Source organism: Oncorhynchus tshawytscha, linkage group LG13, assembly GCF_018296145.1.
Source record: "Oncorhynchus tshawytscha isolate Ot180627B linkage group LG13, Otsh_v2.0, whole genome shotgun sequence".
In the NCBI taxonomy this organism is placed as follows: Eukaryota; Metazoa; Chordata; class Actinopteri; order Salmoniformes; family Salmonidae; genus Oncorhynchus; species Oncorhynchus tshawytscha.
Window position 1 is genome coordinate 5151157 of NC_056441.1, and position 9010 is coordinate 5160166.

A 9010-nucleotide genomic window follows, 5' to 3' on the forward strand; every position below is an offset into this window, starting at 1 on the left:
TTTCATTTCACTTCACCAATTTGTAATTTTTTTTGTGTATGTCCATTACATGAAATCCAAATGAAAATCTATTTAAATTATAGGTTGTGATGCAACAAAATAGGAAAAACGCCAAGGGCTATGAATCCTTCTGCATTGCCACTGTATGTGTAAAATGAATTGAGAAGTGAATTCAACCAGTACATTATTTCTGTCTCATACTGGAGGGAACACCTGTTAGGTTCTACTCAAAGGAGCCCTATTTGTGCAGCTGAAATATTGGAATGCAATGCAAACGGAGCTCTGTAGATGAGTTTGAAATCACGATGGAGAGCCTTTCACAGCCTAAAGACAGACCTGGGTACATCAGGGAGAAAGATACTTTCATTATCAGCACAGTCATCAGCGCATTTAGCTAATGAAGACTACAGTGACAATGAGTGGATAGAGATGGAGGATGTGAAAGAGAGATGGAAGCTAAAACGACAGAAGTATGGAGAGTCCTATATTATGTAATAAAAAAGCTCAGGCTTGCCTTTGTTTCAGAGTTTGACTAGCTGGTTGGTGTACTCTGACATGTCCCAGATCAGATTGAGGAGGTAGGTGTGGTTTCAGTCCACATTCTGACCAAAGGGCAAACTCTGGGCATAGGCATGGAACCTATGCCCCAAAACCACAGAAAGTATTGCTGATTAGAAGTAAAGGAGGAAGTAAAGGAGGTTACTGAATGAAATGGAATGTGTCCACTCTTGGAATAAAGGTGAACAAGAAAATAAATGATTGATTCCGTTACAGATAAAATGTAATCCCCCCAAAAATTCATTCATAAAACCCAGGAAAACATTAACCATAGAGAAATGACCATTACTCTATCATAGCTGCTAAGGTTTATTACAGTATCTATAAACTATGTTAGTGGTTAGCTAGTTAACCATCAATCTGCTGGTGTGTCTATCTGGGTTTCTTTCAGACAGAGAGGCTAAAGTCCCTCTCCTTTGTTTACTGTGGCTGTTTGTGGTCACACATTTCATGTAGGCCGTGGAGAGAGTGGACAGACAGTTGATTGACAGGTGGTCATAGCCTATAGCAGAGCCCGACTCACTTTAAAGTCCAGGAAGAGGGTGTGGTACTTGAGTCTGAGGATGGACATGAGCTTCCTCATCATTTGCTGCGCGTCACAATGGGCGGAGCCTAGAGTCAGACTGTAGCTCGGATTTATTTAGTTATTTCACCTTTATTTAACCAGGTAGGCCAGGTGAAAACAAATTCTCATTTACAACTGCGACCTGGCCAAGATAAAGCAAAGCAGTTCGACACAAACAACAACACAACGGCTCACGTGGGCATTTCTGCAGTCAGCCTATTGCACCCTTTCTCAAACCGCAGACATCTGTGGTCATTATGTGGTGTGACAAAACTGCACGTTTTAGAGTGGCTTTGTATTGTCCCCAGCCAACCTGTGCGTGGCAATAATAAATGATTTGAGATGACAAGGCGTTGGACTGGGACACATTTTAATACGACAAACTTTTAAAATGGATCCTCCTTGGTGCTGTGTAGTCTGGTTGTGCTAATATATTTGAGACCAGTGTATTGCAGTTATTTTCGTTTTTTGATTTAATAAGTAATCTACAGTGCCTTGCGAAAGTATTCGGCCCCCTTGAACTTTGCGACCTTTTGCCACATTTCAGGCTTCAAACAAAGATATAAAACTGTATTTTTTTGTGAAGAATAAACAACAAGTGGGACACAATCATGAAGTGGATCAACATTTATTGGATATTTCAAACTTTTTTGACAAATCAAAAACGTAAAAATTGGGCGTGCTAAATTATTCAGCCCCTTTACTTTCAGTGCAGCAAACTCTCTCCAGAAGTTCAGGAGGATCTCTGAATGATCCAATGTTGACCTAAATGACTAATGATGATAAATACAATCCACCTGTGTGTAATCAAGTCTCCGTATAAATGCACCTGCACTGTAATAGTCTCAGAGGTTCGTTAAAAGCGCAGAGAGCATCATGAAGAACAAGGAACACACCAGGCAGGTCCGAGATACTGTTGTGAAGAAGTTTAAAGCCGGATTTGGATACAAAAAGATTTCCCAAGCTTTAAACATCCCAAAGAGCACTGTGCAAGCGATAATATTGAAATGGAAGGAGTATCAGACCACTGCAAATCTACCAAGACCTGGCCGTCCCTCTAAACTTTCAGCTCATACAAGGAGAAGACTGATCAGAGATGCAGCCAAGAGGCCCATGATCACTCTGGATGAACTGCAGAGATCTACAGCTGAGGTGGGAGACTCTGTCCATAGGACAACAATCAGTCGTATATTGCACAAATCTGGCCTTTATGGAAGAGTGGCAAGAAGAAAGCCATTTCTTAAAAATTTCCATAAAAAGTGTTGTTTAAAGTTTGCCACAAGCCACCTGGGAGACACACCAAACATGTGGAAGAAGGTGCTCTGGTCAGATGAAACCAAAATTGAACTTTTTGGCAACAATGCAAAACGTTATGTTTGGCGTAAAAGCAACACAGCACATCACCCTGAACCTACCATCCCCACTGTCAAACATGGTGGTGGCAGCATCATGGTTTGGGCCTGCTTTTCTTCAGCAGGGACAGGGAAGATGGTTAAAATTGATGGGAAGATGGATGGAGCCAAATACAGGACCATTCTGGAAGAAAACCTGATGGAGTCTGCAAAAGACCTGAGACTGGGACGGAGATTTGTCTTCCAACAAGACAATGATCCAAAACATAAAGCAAAATCTACAATGGAATGGTTCAAAAATAAACATATCCAGGTGTTAGAATGGCCAAGTCAAAGTCCAGACCTGAATCCAATCGAGAATCTGTGGAAAGAACTGAAAACTGCTGTTCACAAATGCTCTCCATCCAACCTCACTGAGCTCGAGCTGTTTTGCAAGGAGGAATGGTAAAAAAATTCAGTCTCTCGATGTGCAAAACTGATAGAGACATACCCCAAGCGACTTACAGCTGTAATCGCAGCAAAAGGTGGCGCTACAAAGTATTAACTTAAGGGGGCTGAATAATTTTGCACGCCCAATTTTTCAGTTTTTGATTTGTTAAAAAAGTTTGAAATATCCAATAAATGTCGTTCCACTTCATGATTGTGTCCCACTTGTTGTTGATTCTTCACAAAAAATACAGTTTTATATCTTTATGTTTGAAGCCTGAAATGTGGCAAAAGGTCGCAAAGTTCAAGGGGGCCGAATACTTTCGCAAGGCACTGTATCTTTGAGTAGTGAACAGGGAAGCAACGAGTCCCAGACAGCTTTCAATAGAACACACCAGAGGAGGGCAGCATTTTACTAGTCTACCTATATGATTGGGATCATCTGATTACTATCAATGTTTGGAATACATCGAGTTCGTTGACAAGACAGAGACGATGGGAGGCCCTTTTCACACAGAGATTTATTTGTCAAAGGTCCGCAGTGGGCAAGTTTAAACTAAACTATATTGGAGACAGGTTTAAAGCAGTCAATGTCATTTATTTGTTTACTGTTATAGTAGTTCTAAGTAGCAGCCATATAACAGCCAATTCAATGAATTGTTCTCAATTTGATGGCTGTGTAGCTCTTTACCAGAATTGTTTGGGTTTTCTTGTGATCACAAAAACGACTTATTTTACTCAAATAGAGATTAAATTGTGTTTTCTTTGACAAGATGGGCTGAGAATAGAGCTGTTTTCTACCAGAGTGATGATGGGCCCCAATTCTCTGGATCATTTTTGTGACCAGAATAAAGAGAAATATTTTACTCACCTAGAGATGAATGAAATGGTGTTTCTTTGAAAAGAGGGGGCCTGGCTGACATGGAAAATATCCATAGACAGAGGAATGTCTTTCTGCACATCTCTTTAGTTGCCATGGTAGCTGCCATGGTTAACACAGGACACAGGACATTAAATGCTACCTGATTTGACTCAGTAGAGCAACATGAGCAGGCCTACAGTATCACAGCCAGGTGGAACAGGTGTGTGTGCTATTGATTATTCTCTAACCTCCAGTGTATGTGGTCTACTATGGTCTTAGACATCACTAACCCTCATCTTTTCTCTATCTGTCTCCCCTTTCCGGGGGGCCTGAGGGGCTTGGACCGCGACTGAGGACACCCTGGCCCAATATTACCTGGCCCAATCCTACCTGGCCCAATATCACCTGCCACATGTCAGTTACTTGCTGTGAAGAGTTGAAGTTGGTGGTTGACATCCCTCTAGTGGTGTGGGGGCTGTGCTTTGGCAAAGTGGGTGGGGTTATATCCTTCCTTATCCTTCCTGTTTGGCCCTATCCGGGGGTGTCCTCGGATGGGGCCACAGTGTCTCCTGACCCCTCCTGTCTCAGCCTCCAGTATTTATGCTGCAGTAGTTTATGTGTCGGGGGGCTAGGGTCAGTTTGTTATATCTGGAGTACTTCTCCTGTCCTATCCGGTGTCCTGTGTGAATTTAAGTATGCTCTCTCTAATTCTCTCCTTCTCTCTCTCGGAGGACCTGAGCCCTAGGACCATGCCTCAGGACTACCTGACATGATGACTCCTTGCTGTCCCCAGTCCACCTGACCGTGCTGCTGCTCCAGTTTCAACTGTTCTGCCTGTGATTATTATTATTTGACCATGCTGGTCATTTATGAACATTTGAACATCTTGGCCATGTTCTGTTATAATCTCCACCCGGCACAGCCAGAAGAGGACTGGCCACCCCACATAGCCTGGTTCCTCTCTAGGTTTCTTCCTAGGTTTTGGCCTTTCTAGGGAGTTTTTCCTAGCCACCGTGCTTCTACACCTGCATTGCTTGCTGTTTGGGGTTTTAGGCTGGGTTTCTGTACAGCACTTTGAGATATTAGCTGATGTACGAAGGGCTATATAAATAAATTTGATTTGATTTCAAAGCTGCAATATGTAACATTTTTGGGTGACCCTGACCAAATTAACATAGAAATGTGGGTTATAGATCTGTCATTTTCATTGAAAACAAGTCTAAGAAGCAGTAGATATGTTCCATGTGCGCTAATTCTACGCATTCCGTTCTTTAAAATGTTGTTAATGCGTCTTCTTTTACTTTCGGTTTTGTTCACAACAGTACAATATTTCTTTGTTAAGGAAAACATATTTCACAGTTTAAATGTTTTAAATTATTATTTAAACGACTTGTCATAAACTGATATTAGTAAGAACGGAAATAAAAAAAATAAAAATGTAGCAACCAGGAAATGGCAGAGCGACCAGGAAATGGCAGAGCGACCAGGAAATGGCAGAGCGACCAGGAAATGGCAGAGCGACCAGGAAATGGCAGAGCGACCAGGAAATGGCAGAGCGACCAGGAAATGGCAGAGCGACCAGGAAATGGCAGAGCGACCAGGAAATGGCAGAGCGACCAGGAAATGGCAGAGCAGGAAATGGCGACTGCAGGAAATGGCAGAGCGACCAGGAAATGGCAGAGCGACCAGGAAATGGCAGAGCGACCAGGAAATGGCAGAGCGACCAGGAAATGGCAGAGCAACGAGGAAATGGCAGAGTGATTTCTGCACTGTGCGTCTTTAACTAGAGACTTTCAGCATATAGAGACACTCAACTTCTACTGCAAATCAAATCAACATTAATGTCACGTGCGCCGAATACAACAGGTGTAGGTAGACCTTACAGTGAAATGCTTACTGACAGGACCTAATCAACAGCGTAATTTTTAAGTAAAAAAGAAATAGGTATTAGGTGAAAAACAGATTAGTAAAGAAATAAATACAACTGTAAAAAGACAGTGAAAAACTGTAGAGGCTTTATACAGTAGAGGGGCTATATACAGTAGAGAGGTTATATACAGTAGAGAGGCTATATACAGTAGAGGGGCTATATACAGTAGAGAGGTTATATACAGTAGAGAGGCTATATACAGTAGAGAGGTTATATACAGTAGCGAGGCTATATACAGTAGAGAGGCTATATACAGTAGAGGCTATATACAGAGAGGCTATATACAGTAGAGAGGCTATATACAGTAGAGAGACTATATACAGTAGAGAGGCTATATACAGTAGAGGCTATATACAGTAGAGAGTTATATACAGTAGAGAGGCTATATACAGTAGAGGCTATATACAGTAGAGAGGCTATATACAGTAGAGAGATATACTATATACAGTAGAGAGGCTATATACAGTAGAGAGGCTATATACAGTAGAGAGGCTTATACAGTACAGTAGAGAGGCTATATACAGTAGAGAGGCTTTATACAGTAGAGAGGCTATTTACAGTAGAGAGACTATATACAGTAGAGAGGCTTTATACAGTAGCGAGGCTAAATACAGTAGAGAGGCTATTTACAGTAGCGAGGCTATATACAGGAGAGGCTATATACAGGAGAGGCTATATACAGTAGAGAGACTATATACAGTAGAGGCTATATACAGTAGAGAGGTTATATACAGTAGTGAGGCTATATACAGTAGAGAGGCTATATACAAGCACTGGTTAGTCATGCTAATTGGGGTAATATGTATATGTAGGTGTGGTTAAAGTGACTGTGCATTTATGATGAAAGAGAGTAGCAGCAGCGTAAAAGGGGGGGGACACAATGCAAATCATCCGGGTGGCCATTTGATTACTTGTTCAGGAGTCTTACGGTGGTAAAAACTGTGGAGAAGCCTTTTTGTCCTAGACTTGGTACCACTTGCCATCCGGTAGTAGAGAGAACAGTCTATGACTCGGGTGGCTGGGGTCTTTGACAATTTTTAGGGCCTTCCTCTGACACCGCCTGGTATAGAGGTCCTGGATGACAGGAAGCTTAGCCTCACTACCCTCTGTAGTGCCTTGCGGTCGGAGACCGAGCAGTTGCAATACCAGGCATACCAACCAGGATGCTCTGATGTTGCAGTTGTAGAACCTTTTGAGGATCTCAGGACCCATGTCAAATCTTTTTAGTTTCCTGAGGGGGAATAGGCTTTGTCGTGCTCTCTTCACAACTAACTCAGATAAAGGATGATTGGTTAAAAGACAAGGATAAGATAGTTGGAACTGTGTTGTTAGATTTCAGTGCAGCCTTTGATGTTATTGATTATAAATTGTTATTGAAGGAACTCACTATATATGATTTTACATCACCTGCCATCATATGGTTGGTTGGAGAGTTACTTAACCAATAGAACCCAGAGAGTGTTCTTCAAAGGAAGCTTCTCTAACATCAGATATGTAGTGGGGGTGTCCCTCAGGGCAGTTTCCTTGGGCCGTTACTCTTCTCTATTTTTACAAGTGATTTGCCACTGGTCTTAAACACAAAGCTAGAACGATTCGGATGATTCCAAAGCCAGTTGAGCTCAATGAAACTCTAAATAATGAGTTAGTTACAGAATGGGTGATTAATAACAAACAGGTCTTAAATACATCTACAACTAAAAGTATTTTATTTTATTTAAAACACTCTAAGACCTCATTGGAGAACATAAAGAATGTGACCACTGAGCCAGTTGAGGAAATTAATCTCATTGGTTTAACATTGGAGGGTCAGTTATCATGGTTAAGACTGTCATGACTGTCCTGATCAGGCCAGGTTACAGGAGACCACAACCCTACAGATTCTCTCTCAACCCCAACAGAGGAGAGATCTAGGGGTCTGAAGATGTGGGGGGTTTATGACCCCTCAAGCCCCTGGTAAATCTCAGGCCACAGACAAATTCCTTTGTCCTGTTACTATGGAGAACCAGCCTCAGAACATTAAACATGAAATAAAGGGACTTTGGGACAATTTTTCCGTCAGCCACAATGGTGGTGATGGCGATAGATGGAATATGAAAATGTATGTCATTTGGTGGTCATGACGATAGATGGAATGTGAAAATGTATGTCATTTGGTGGTCATGACGATAGATGGGATATGAAAAAGTATGTCATTTTCGTTTTGTTATTAGAGGTTAATGGATGTTATTACAAAAACATTGTAACATCAACAGTTTACCTAGTATATATTTGATGTTTATACATTGTACGTTGTATGGAAAATGTCCAAATCAAAGAGAATGTTTTGGTAAAGGTGAAATGTGAAGTTAGTTGTCTAAAATTGGATTTGAGTCAAATCTAGACCTTGCCTCTTAACTTGGTACACCCAGAGAATTGCCCTAAAAGGCGGTTACGCCCACAAGGGTATAAAACCTGTGGGAAAATAATTTACAGATAAGACTACATGACCCAAGCTGCAGCCGAGGTCTAAAAAGTCAACGAACCCAAAACGCAACGCAAGTTTGAAGACAAAGAAATATTTTTCTGCCCAAGCTACCCGCTATGTCTAAGCGGGTGAATTCAAGTCAAACCACCTAGCATCCAATCCCAGCGAATCATGGTATCTAAAAGGTTTCATTCCTATGCTGTGAGCTCTGAGCTACAGAGCTGCCTGTCCTCAGAAGACCCCTTCCAGAGCAAGGGTGAGGGAACAGACTCCTAAGCCAAAAGGACACTGACATCGTGAGGTCGACCAGAAAGGTGCGCCGCAGAAGTGCGTCATCGAGCAGCCTGAACTGTCCACGCAGAGAATCCTCAGTGGTCTTCCCCACGTAATTACATCATTATATTCTGACTCATAAGAGCGGCAGTTTGGGGCAAGGCTAGGGTTAGAATAAGCATAGCTGACAAATTCACCCAAATGTATATTTCTCTCGTGTACTTTCTTTTTTCTCTCTCGCTCTTTGAAATCCCCATTTTGGACGCGCCATAGTGTGTTGTTATACTAAGTTCTAATCATTAGCCTATAATTTGTTTTGTCTGTGTGTATCATTTAGCATCATTTTAGCAAATAAATATTCAACTAAGGTTGGTGTGGTACGAACTCATTGGTGAGACCCGGGTCCGTGCAGATTCACGGGCTATACGACGTTCAGAACGAGATTGTAGAGGTAACTGGTTAATTAGCGGCTGTTGTAAAATCGATATTCGTATATTCTTTTGAGTTAATTTGGGAAATAGAAACCTTTCCCTTTAACTGCACATACAGAACTAAACATCAACAACACGCGTGATAGTCC